The sequence below is a fragment of the Myotis davidii genome, unplaced genomic scaffold (genome assembly GCF_000327345.1).
Source record: "Myotis davidii unplaced genomic scaffold, ASM32734v1 scaffold69, whole genome shotgun sequence".
Taxonomy (NCBI): domain Eukaryota; kingdom Metazoa; phylum Chordata; class Mammalia; order Chiroptera; family Vespertilionidae; genus Myotis; species Myotis davidii.
Genome location: NW_006300363.1, coordinates 2,139,727 through 2,149,915, shown reverse-complemented (window position 1 = coordinate 2,149,915; position 10,189 = coordinate 2,139,727). Strand labels below are relative to the sequence as shown.

The following is a 10,189-nucleotide window of genomic DNA, read 5'->3' as shown; positions in this document are numbered from 1 at the left end:
ATGTTCCCAACACTCTCTAGCAGTCTGCCTGGCACGACATTCCTGTTTTTTGGTGAACTCTAGATCCTTCAAGATCTTTACTTTGTGTCCTTACATTTACTGATCAGAGCCGCCCTGAGGCTGCTTCTGGGGTACCAGAACTCCCAGCAGCACCTTGTGAGGAGGTTCTTTATCCTCCTGCTCATTATCACTATCACGCAACGTAGTTCACACTCATGGAACCACAAACCTCTTGCATTCCCCAATAACTCGGCCTGTTCATTCAGAGCATGTTAGAGGTAGAGGGGACATTTTAAAAGAATCATTGATTTCATTCTTCTAACTGGTTTGCTGATCCATACTCTAATTTTAAAGCCAAGATTAAAAACAACAAACCTGTGATTCTGACAAGTTAAGTAATTCATCATCCTGGTTAGATAATGACATACACAAGAGTATGATCCCAGTCTCCTTGTTCTTGGTTTCAAAATGACATCATGCAGCTTCATTAATTTAACAAAACAAAAGAGTATATTAAAAATCTTTAAAATTTGTGCTGAGATTTACATATCTGCAGAGATGTTCTAAAGAAATAACCAAAAAGAAGACAGAAAGAAAGAGGCGGATAAAATACTCCTTTCTATTCAGTCATTTACCTGAGTGCACATTGGACTCACGGATGGCGGGGGCGGGGGGGGGGGCGCTTTCCAGAAACCTTGTGCCCAGGTCTGACCTCAAACTAACTTAATTAGAGTCCCGGGAGGTAGGATCTAGATGTCAGTAAACAACTAGGTGACTCCAAGGCATAACCAGTCTGGAGTGCCACTGATTTACTGGAGTTTAGGCTAAAATAGCTGTGTAGAGACCAAAACTGGAGTTTTAAAAAGAAAAAGGAAAAAAAATGGAGGAAGGAGGAGTCATTTAAATGACATGATCTTCAATTCACTCTGTCATCCCCTCTGTCTGTGCTTTAGTGGGCTAATCAGATGTAGGGTCAAACTGAGAAGGTCTACACTGATGATCTCAGCCTGGGACAGGCCACTTTTCCCCACCACACCTGTGACCACAGAGGCCTGTAGGTTACAATGGGGGGAAAGAAGGACAGCACAGACAATCAAGTCCTGTACTCTTAGGGGAGTCACAGGTAATCATGATACTTTGTTAAAAGAGAAACCCATTACTGCATCAGCAATGCCAATTATAATCCAAAAATTCCATTCCAGGTATATACCCCGAAAATGGACAGCAGGGACTCACAAGAAATATTTGCACACTCATGTTCATAGCAGCACTATTCACAGTAGCCAAAAGGTAGAAGTGATGCATCCGTCCTCCAACGAGTAAATGTGGATAAACAAGATGTATGGAATGGTGTTGGCTCTGAAAAAGGAAGGGTTTGCTGACATAGGCTACAACTTGGATGAACCTTGAGGATATTATACTAAAGGAAATAAGCCAATCACAAAAAGACAACTAGTATAGGATCCCACTTGTATGAAGTCCCTATAGTAGTTAAATTCATTGAGACAGAAAGTAGTATGGTGGTTGGTGGGGTATGGGGTAATTAATAGAGAATTATTGCTTGATGGGTACAGAGTTTCAGTTTTGCAAGATGAAAAGATTTCTGTGGGCAGATGGTGTTGATAGTAGCACAACAATGTGAATGTACTTAATGCTGCTAAACTGAATACTTAAAATGGTTACAATGGTCAATATTGCTATGTGGTATTCACAATTTCAAAAAAAAAATGTTTTCAGTAGTGGGGAGTCCAATGAGTGCCCCTCACTTACTGTTCTCTGGTATTCGTGGAGGTTACTGAGGACAACATCCCATAGATGTGTCATCTGTAACTGTAAAGCCTGAGGTCTGTACCCAGCATACCCTGGGCCACTGACATCAATTTGGCAGGACTGGCTGACTTGAGAAAGAGTTATAGAGCCTCGAAGCTTCCCTGGGGCACATTGCGGGCCAGCTGGCAGGCCTCAAGTTTCATGTTATATAACCAGGCTGCCGGCTTCCAAACACCACGAGGTGAATTCCAACGTGTTCCACGGCTGGGATGAGCCAGCCAACTGGTGATTAATTCCCAAATAACTTCACCATGGAGCCTTTTCCTAAATCCCAAATGCAGTAACGCCACTCATTTATTAGCTGAGAGACCTCAGGGTTTCTCTGTGATGGGTCAATGCAACATATTTTGAAAGACAGGCTTATCTTTCACCCTTTCCTTCCGTTTTGCTTAGTATTTTAGGGGCAAAGGAAAACTTCAGTAAGGAGAAAATTCCACCAGCAACAGTTCTTTTGAGCTGCTTAGTAATCCAAAGCTTTCAAGTGAGTAAGCCTTCTCCTTTACTGACACCCTTGTGACAGATAGAGAAGGAAAACACCACAGCTCCTCTCCGGTCAGGGGTCCTAGCCCTTTCCTCAATCAGCACTCCATGAAGATCCTATACAGGGGATGTGACAAGTGAGATGTTTTCCAGGGGAAGTTACAGGTTCTGGAGGGTGGTCCCCACGGCCATGAGTCTCAGCTCTGGCCAGGCATCTAAATAAACCTGCATTGCTCTCCCAGCCTTGAACCAGCAGCACTCACACTTGGCCTTGAAAGTCTGTCCAGTGATTCACCATGAAGCCCAAAATTTGGCAGCTAGAAAAATGAAAACTTTCCCCTTTCTTAGAATTTGCATATTAACAGTTCAGCCAGGAGCCAATCATTCAAACAGGAGTTAGATTAAGCACTTGGAAATTCTTCTACTAAGCTCAGACAGGAAGGACCACTCATTTGTTTCTTTGACGTTGAGTTCTGCAAAATACAAGAAATTTCGCTAAATCTGAGCAATAACAGAAAGGGGAGTGGTCCGTGTCCATGGAGGACAAAGGAAAGCTAACTTGAATGGTGTGGTTTGTTTATGATGAGGTTTAAGCTGTGCTCATAGTTTTTGTTTTTAATATTAGATATTTAGGAATAAATTCAAAAATACTCTTTAACATAGAACATAGCACTTAGGATTCCAGGAGACATCCTGAAGGGCAAGAGGGGATGGGGTTTCTGGACACTCCTAACCCCTCCCTACCCTCTTCACCTCCCAACCAAATGCATAGTCACTTGTCAGTCAACTATACCAGGGGTGGGCAAACTTTTTGACTCGAGGGCCACAATGAGTTCTTAAACTGGACCGGAGGGCCGGAACAAAAGCATGGATGGAGTGTTTGTGTGAACTAATATAAATTCAAAGTAAACATCATTACATAAAAGGGTACGGTCTTTTTTTTCAATAGTTTTATTCATTTCAAACGGGCCGGCCCGCGGGCCGTAGTTTGCCCTCGGCTGAACTATACTCTTCATTATGGATCTGGATTCAAAACGTAACCTCCTGCCACATGCCTCCCTGGTGTTTGACCCATCTGCTTGTCCTTGAATGGGAAGGCGAAGACCACCTCACTCTAATTGCCATGCCTGCTTGGCGATTCCACATGGCTTTCTGGAGCTCATGAACTCTAGGACTACGATGTGGTCCATGGAGTATGTGGACAGCAGTATCCCAGCTGTATATAGGTACCACCACAGATCATTGACATTTTCTCATTAGGCCTTCTCTTTTAAAAATATATTTTTATTGATTTCAGAGAGGAAAGGAGAGAGAAAGATAGAAACATCAATGATGAGAGAGAGTCACTGATTGGCTGTCTCCTGAACACCCCCAACTGGGGATCGAGTCTGCAATCCAGGCATGTGTCCTGACCGGGAATCAAACCATGATGCTCAACCACTGTGCCACACTGGCTGGTCCTCATTAGGTCTTAGAGTGCAGACAAAAGGTTAGCAGATCTATATATACTGCCAAGGAGGAGGAAGAAAAGGTGTATTTCCCATCACTGCTCCTTAAAGGTATGCTAAGCAACATATGTAACTTAATAGCCTATTCCTTTCTTTGCCCATAGGAGAGAACTCAGCTCATGAGATATCACCATTTCTATATAGCCCAATACTAAGGTAATTTACTATATTCCAAAATACTGCCAAGACTCTGAGGATATTTTTTTTTGTACATTGAAACCACAGAATGATCATAAATTATGTAAAGGGAGAATTTTTTAGTACATTTCAGAAAAAAAATAAAATAAAAACCCCAAGCAACAGAATTTAGTGCTTAATAACTTTCACATGCTAAAGTTCCTGGTTAATCAGCTGCAACGATCTATATTTTATTTAATACATCTAGAAAGCATCACTGAAAGAATAATTTTCACATTGCTTCTAAATTTAATGAGAGTGGTTACATTATTATGACAGAATAACATTTGCAGGGTCATTCTTTAAAATTAATACACAAATTATTAAATCCCACAGTCCTCTAATCCACACTGCAGACTAATCGAATGCATTTACGCTGCCCTTTCACATCTCTCAGCATGTGGCTTGCATACTGCAGAGTGAAAGCTTTCCCTTTCTGACCGAAGGAGTCATTTTTTTTTTCTCTTGACATCTTAAGAGTAATTTTTAATAATGTTTTCCAGTAGTTCCAATGTCTGTCAATTTCTGACGTTCCAGACTGACTTGGCAAATCCATTCTTCTCCCACAAAAACACCCAGCAATTGCAGCTACCAATGACTCCCAGGCACAAGGTCTGCCAAATACTCTATTATAAAATCCACAAATCCAAATGCTTCCCAGAGGGCACCACACATTTCCTGCCATGCCCATGACAGGTGCTCCCAATAGCATGACCTCCAGGAAACATACATACACAGTATATATACAAAGACGAGCCAAGTGATCAGGCTGAGAATCCTGCGGCCATACTCTACCAACCTTAGGTAAGACATTGGTCTAAGTCTCTGTTTCCCTGTTTGTAAGATGAGAATACTAGTTGTAACCACTTTTGTTGACACGGTAACCAAGAGATAAGAAATCCTAGTGCTTAGGGTGGCATTTGAAGTTTTCTTATAATCTACAGTCTGATTTCTCAGGGAAGCGAACTAATTCTCACAGGTGCAGATTAATTGGCAAAGCAAGAACCAGTTAGGCCTAAATTAGGGTGTCCCCGCCTTAAATATTTTCTTTAGAACAAGGTCAGATGTGAATTAACAATGACAGCAGTCCCCAGAGAATTATACTGGCTGATGTGGTGACAGAGCCAAAAATGGCTTCTTTGATGGAAAGTTAGGATGGGCCCAATTTAGAATAACAAAACATTTCAACAAAGGCTTGTTTTTAATCTAGAAAAAGTTGGCTATAAATTGTCTCAAGCTTAACAGTAATCTAATTAGGCAAAGCTAGAGTGGAAGTACTAACACAAGTATCTATCACGTAAGCACTTTCTGAGCTGGGTTTTTAAGCCTGTATCATAGAGAAGAAAAGAAAAAAAGTGATGAAGAATGACTATTCCATGACAACCAACACTGTTGGCTACATGATAAAACTTCCTGCTCTTCAGTTATTAACAGAGAGCTGTGTTTCAAAAATTAAGATCTACATGCTTTTTAAGTAGAAAAACCAAAGTATAAAGTACTGAGTCCCCTAGGCTACCTACCAATGCGAGCTTGGTGCTTCACTGGAAACTTCTTACTCTCCCATTCTGCTCTCAGATAGGTGGGTAGGTGATAGACAGATAAACAGATGGGTTTATAGTCCTTGAAATCAATCAACCTATAGGTCATAAAAGAGTTTCCAAAATATTTATACAGATTCAACCAGAATCATGCCCCCAAAAAGGATGATTCATCTTAATACTGATCAAAAAGTAAAAGTTATTTTAAAAGACAGTATTGCTTTTCAGCAATTCGACAATTTTAGGAAGAAGGAAATATTTTATTCTTGTTGTCACTGTGAGATTTCAATTCTCAGTGCTCTGAATAATGGTTTTCAAAAAAAGAAACTTTGAAATTCTTTATATAGAGATGTTTTGGCTGTGAAACTTCCTTACAAAGTTGGCTACAAGTCAAATTTCTTCCCCAAATGGGCTTATTGTTACTATGAATTAAGAAATGAGTCCCAGATTTACAGATGCTGGGATCTAAAGATAATACCCTGGCCCTGGCCAGTGTGGCTCAATTGGTTGGGCATCGTCTCATGTATCGAGAGGTCGCCGGTTTGATTCCCGGTCAGGGCACACGCCCAGCCGGATCCCCAGTAGAGGGCATGCAGGAGGCAGTGGATCGATGTTTCTCTCTCTCTCTTTACCTAAAATCAATAAAAACATATTTATATTTACAAAACATAAGCCCTAGCTGGTTTGGCTCAGTGGATAGAGTGTTGGCCTGCAGACTGAAGGGTCCCAGGTTCGATTCCGGTCAAGGGCACATGCCTGGGTTGCGGGCTCAATCCTCAGTAGGAGGCGTGCAGGAGACAGCTGATCAATGATTCTCTCTGACCATTGATGTTTCTATCTCTCTCTTTCTCTCCTTTCCTTTCTGAAATCAATAAAAATATATATTTTTAAAAAGTATAAAGATGACACCCTCACTCCCACTTCATCCCAGTCCCGACCCATCACCCCCATGGATCAGGAGCTGGGAAATCACTGCCCTCTGCCCTCTTCTTACTGAAGTTTCTACCTGAAGTTCCCTTCCACAATAGAAAGCAAGCTGGTGACCCCCCAGAGGCATAACCTAAAGCGAGGCATGGTGTGGTATGGAGCAGGGTGACCAGAGGACTGAAAGTGAGAGCCATGGTTCGGAATTTTGCCACAAATGAACTATGTGCTCTCAGCAAGTCACTTGACCTGTGCACATCTCAGGTCCTCATCTGCAAAAGAAGGCAACTGGATTGCTCAATTTTTAAAGTTCTCCCCAGCTGTGGAAATCATTATTTATAGAATAAGCACTATTTGCAAAATAGCAATTTTCAAATCTGGGGCTCCTTCATTTGCAAAATTCTTGCCTCATGAAGCTTCACAACCTGAATTTCCGGGGGGTGGGAGGTTGGGGGAGGGGACATGTCAAAGTACCAACTGGTTCATGCTATCCCCCTTGAAACATTTCATTGCATTTCATGGACTATCAGGGAAACAGCAAATCATAGGCATTTAGACTTCAGCGGGTTTTAAGGGACCATGCGGTGGGAGTGGGGAGGCGGTTAGAGACCAAAATCCACCATTTGACTTTGGAGGTTTTATATATAAAACCAGAATAATGTGGGGGGTTTTTGTTTTACTACCCTAACCTCCACACACTTGAGAAATCCGATGCTAGGCAAAACATATGCAAAACTTGGTCCAATTGTGAAGGAGATAATGTATCATATAAATCTAGATAGAAAATTGTCTATCCAAGGGAGAAAAATAAAACCTCTTTATAGTCTATTTCTGGTATACCTTCCAAACTGGTCTAGAAATACCTCACTCAAGATAATCATATTTAAAAACTCTAAAATCCTATTTTTAAAAAGTACACTTAAAAATAACTTATACGTTAGTAAGTCAAGAGTTGCCTTTAAATTCTAGCCCTTCCAAGGTATTTTATGTTAAAGATCATTACAGATTTAACAAAGAATTACAATTTAAAAAGCACTAGATGAAGATCAATCACAGCCTTAAATTATTGTAAGGTCAGTAGGAAAATATGATTCAGTTCCTCTATGGCGTAAAGGGAGGTCATGTTCCCTAAAATGTCATAAAACACAAATAGTTTTACTTTTTCCAAAGACACAAGTAATCCTGATAGCTCAATGAAGCAGAATTGCTAGCTTTTCAATTCACCTAAGCCTTATTCCATGATCCTAGCAATTTTCTCCTCTGCATTTGTCTGGCCACTCTTTTGGCCCTTTGCATAGATTACTTTGAATTTTATTGGTCCAATTATTCTATTGGCCTGTAAATCCCTTGAAGGCAGTATCCAAATGTTATACCTCCTCTGTATGCTTAATTCCTAAAGGAAATGTCATCCGAAGACATCTCACCCAAAACTCTATCCCTTTTTAAATTTTGTTTCCTGCCTGCCTTTTAGTTGGTGATAGCTATGTGACTGTGCCTCTGCTATGGGATGTGAGCAGAAGTGATGCATGCCAGCACCTCTTTCACGTCCCCTCTTACTCCTTGTGATAGCACCCAGCCATGAACATGGAGATGACAAGGCCCTAGGGAATGGAGGAGCTATAAGATGAAAGGAACCTGGGTCAATGAGTATCTGAATTGAACAGATATTCATAGCTGCATGTATGGAACACCTATCTCAACACTATTAAATGAGAGAGAAATTCATTTCTTTAACTCTCAATCTTGTGGTTCTCTTAGCAGCATGGCCTTTTACTATAACATGTGCATATTTATAGTTGAAAGGTTAAGAAAATATGAGAAGTAGAAGGAAAGTCACCTGAATCCTACCACGCCTAAATAACTATTAATATTTTGGGATAGTTCCAGACTTTTCTCTATGCCTACAAAAAAAAGAGAAAAGAACAACCAAAACAAACATACACATATTTTCTACAGAAAGAAATCATACTGGTTTATAGCTGTATGATTCTCCCACTTAATATCATCTATTTAATATATTGATATTTTTCTAAATAAAAATACATATATATCACTTTAATGGCTATATTATAATATCCTATTGCTTATATTTATCAGAATTTATTTAACCAACTTTTCATTGTTGGACATTTGGGAATTATTTTCCTTCTAAAAATTGTATTATAAACAACACTGCAGAGAACATTCTGTACATGAAGCTTTACCTGTCAGATCTGTTTTTCCCATAAGTCTCTATTCTTAACATATCTTTGCAAACAAAGATGTTCCCTCTTTCTGGGTACATGCATTAAGTCATAATGTCTGACAGACATTTGCAAACCTACTTTCTACTAATTAATTATAATTTTGGACAAAGCCCCATTCCAATTTTGTCATCCATAGACAAAGGGAAAACCAAACAAGGTTCCAGCTCTCCAGTCCGCACCCAAGACGAATAAATGGCTCCCTACGCAGTGGAATCAGCCAAACTCCCTTATGCAATGCAGCCCTGGTTAGTAACACGCACAAAAAAGAAAGCAGTAGTAGGCCTCGTTTCCTACTGACAAACCTTGATCTACATCTGTGTTGCCAATTACTTGTTCAACAAACCTGTTACTTTTTTGGAAATAATAAATAATTCAGGGAAAGTCATTCTGAATCCTCTGACATCTGTTGCTTGTATGACTTTGAATTATTCATCAGTGAGCAAAAACAGTATTAATTAAAGTACTGAGGCAAACCATTGAAATAGAAATGAACACTATAGAAGAAAATGCCTTTACTCAGAACATACTTCCCATCATTGACAAATATCTCAAAGCACACACACACCCGTCCTTGGAATTTAAAGGGATGGGTACACTGAGAAATCAGAAGATGGGATAGGTGATGAGCACCGTTTTATGTTTCCAAATTTATTTTTTCTCTCTTTTCTTCAGAAATATCATCATCTTTGATTTGGTCTTCTACAGCATTCTACCCCTTGTTCTCAGTCTGGAGGAGTCTGATGGTCTCCGAAGAGAAAAGAAATGTACAAATTGAGGTTCAAAAACATTGCAAGAACAAGAACCAAGGGATCAAGTCATCATGTGCTCATTTGTAAACTGAGATTTAGATACATTGATGGAAGAGTTCCCTCAAATTAAATATGGCTCAATTAATCTGGCCTCCACAGCCTGATCATTTATTTCCATGACGACTTTGGCACTTCCCTTTGACAAAGGGCTTTCCGGTGGTAATGAGCAAGAGAGAGAAACCTGCAGTCTCTCTATGTATTCCACATGAGTGGCTCTTGGTAATCCTTCCCAGCCTGTCTCTTGGCTCACTTAGAGTGATATGATTCAGTAACACCCTCCGTGTGTGTGTGTGTGTGTGTGTGTGTGTGTGTGTGTGTGTGTGTGTAGGGGAGTGTGAACGTCAAAGAAGTGTGTTAAGAGTTTACGAAGCACTGGTGGCAAACAGTCACCGCCAAAGGTGGGGCAGGAGCACCTGGTTCCTCAGGTACCAGAAAAAACAGGCCTCTCAGGAAAGGCAAGAAGGGGAGCCACTGATGGGGGCTTAAATGGGGGAGATTTTCAGAGCAGCCTAGTCACTTGTGGGGCTCCAGAGAAATCATTCCGTAATGATTGCTTGACATGGAGGTAACCCGACTTGCTCCCTCAACCCTGGTACCAACTGTTCAGGTTGCTGTGGGCAACAAAGGAGAAACACTGGGCAGGCATAGGGAGGGGATCTGCAGAGAACAGGGAGGCC

The 10,189-nt window shown here is 40.7% G+C and overlaps 1 protein-coding gene across 4 annotated transcripts in view; it reads right to left on the bottom strand.

Moving 5' to 3' along the window:
- PITPNC1 (phosphatidylinositol transfer protein, cytoplasmic 1) overlaps positions 1-10,189 on the bottom strand; it is a 262,521-nt gene that overhangs the window by 147,339 nt on the left and 104,993 nt on the right. The window contains exon 2 of one of the 4 annotated variants that reach the window (XM_015572429.1): positions 5,516-5,631. The exons of the other annotated variants lie outside the window; for them this stretch is intronic. The gene's annotated coding sequence lies outside the window, so the exon portion shown is untranslated. The remainder of the gene's footprint in view (positions 1-5,515; positions 5,632-10,189) is intronic. 4 annotated transcript variants of the gene reach the window in all.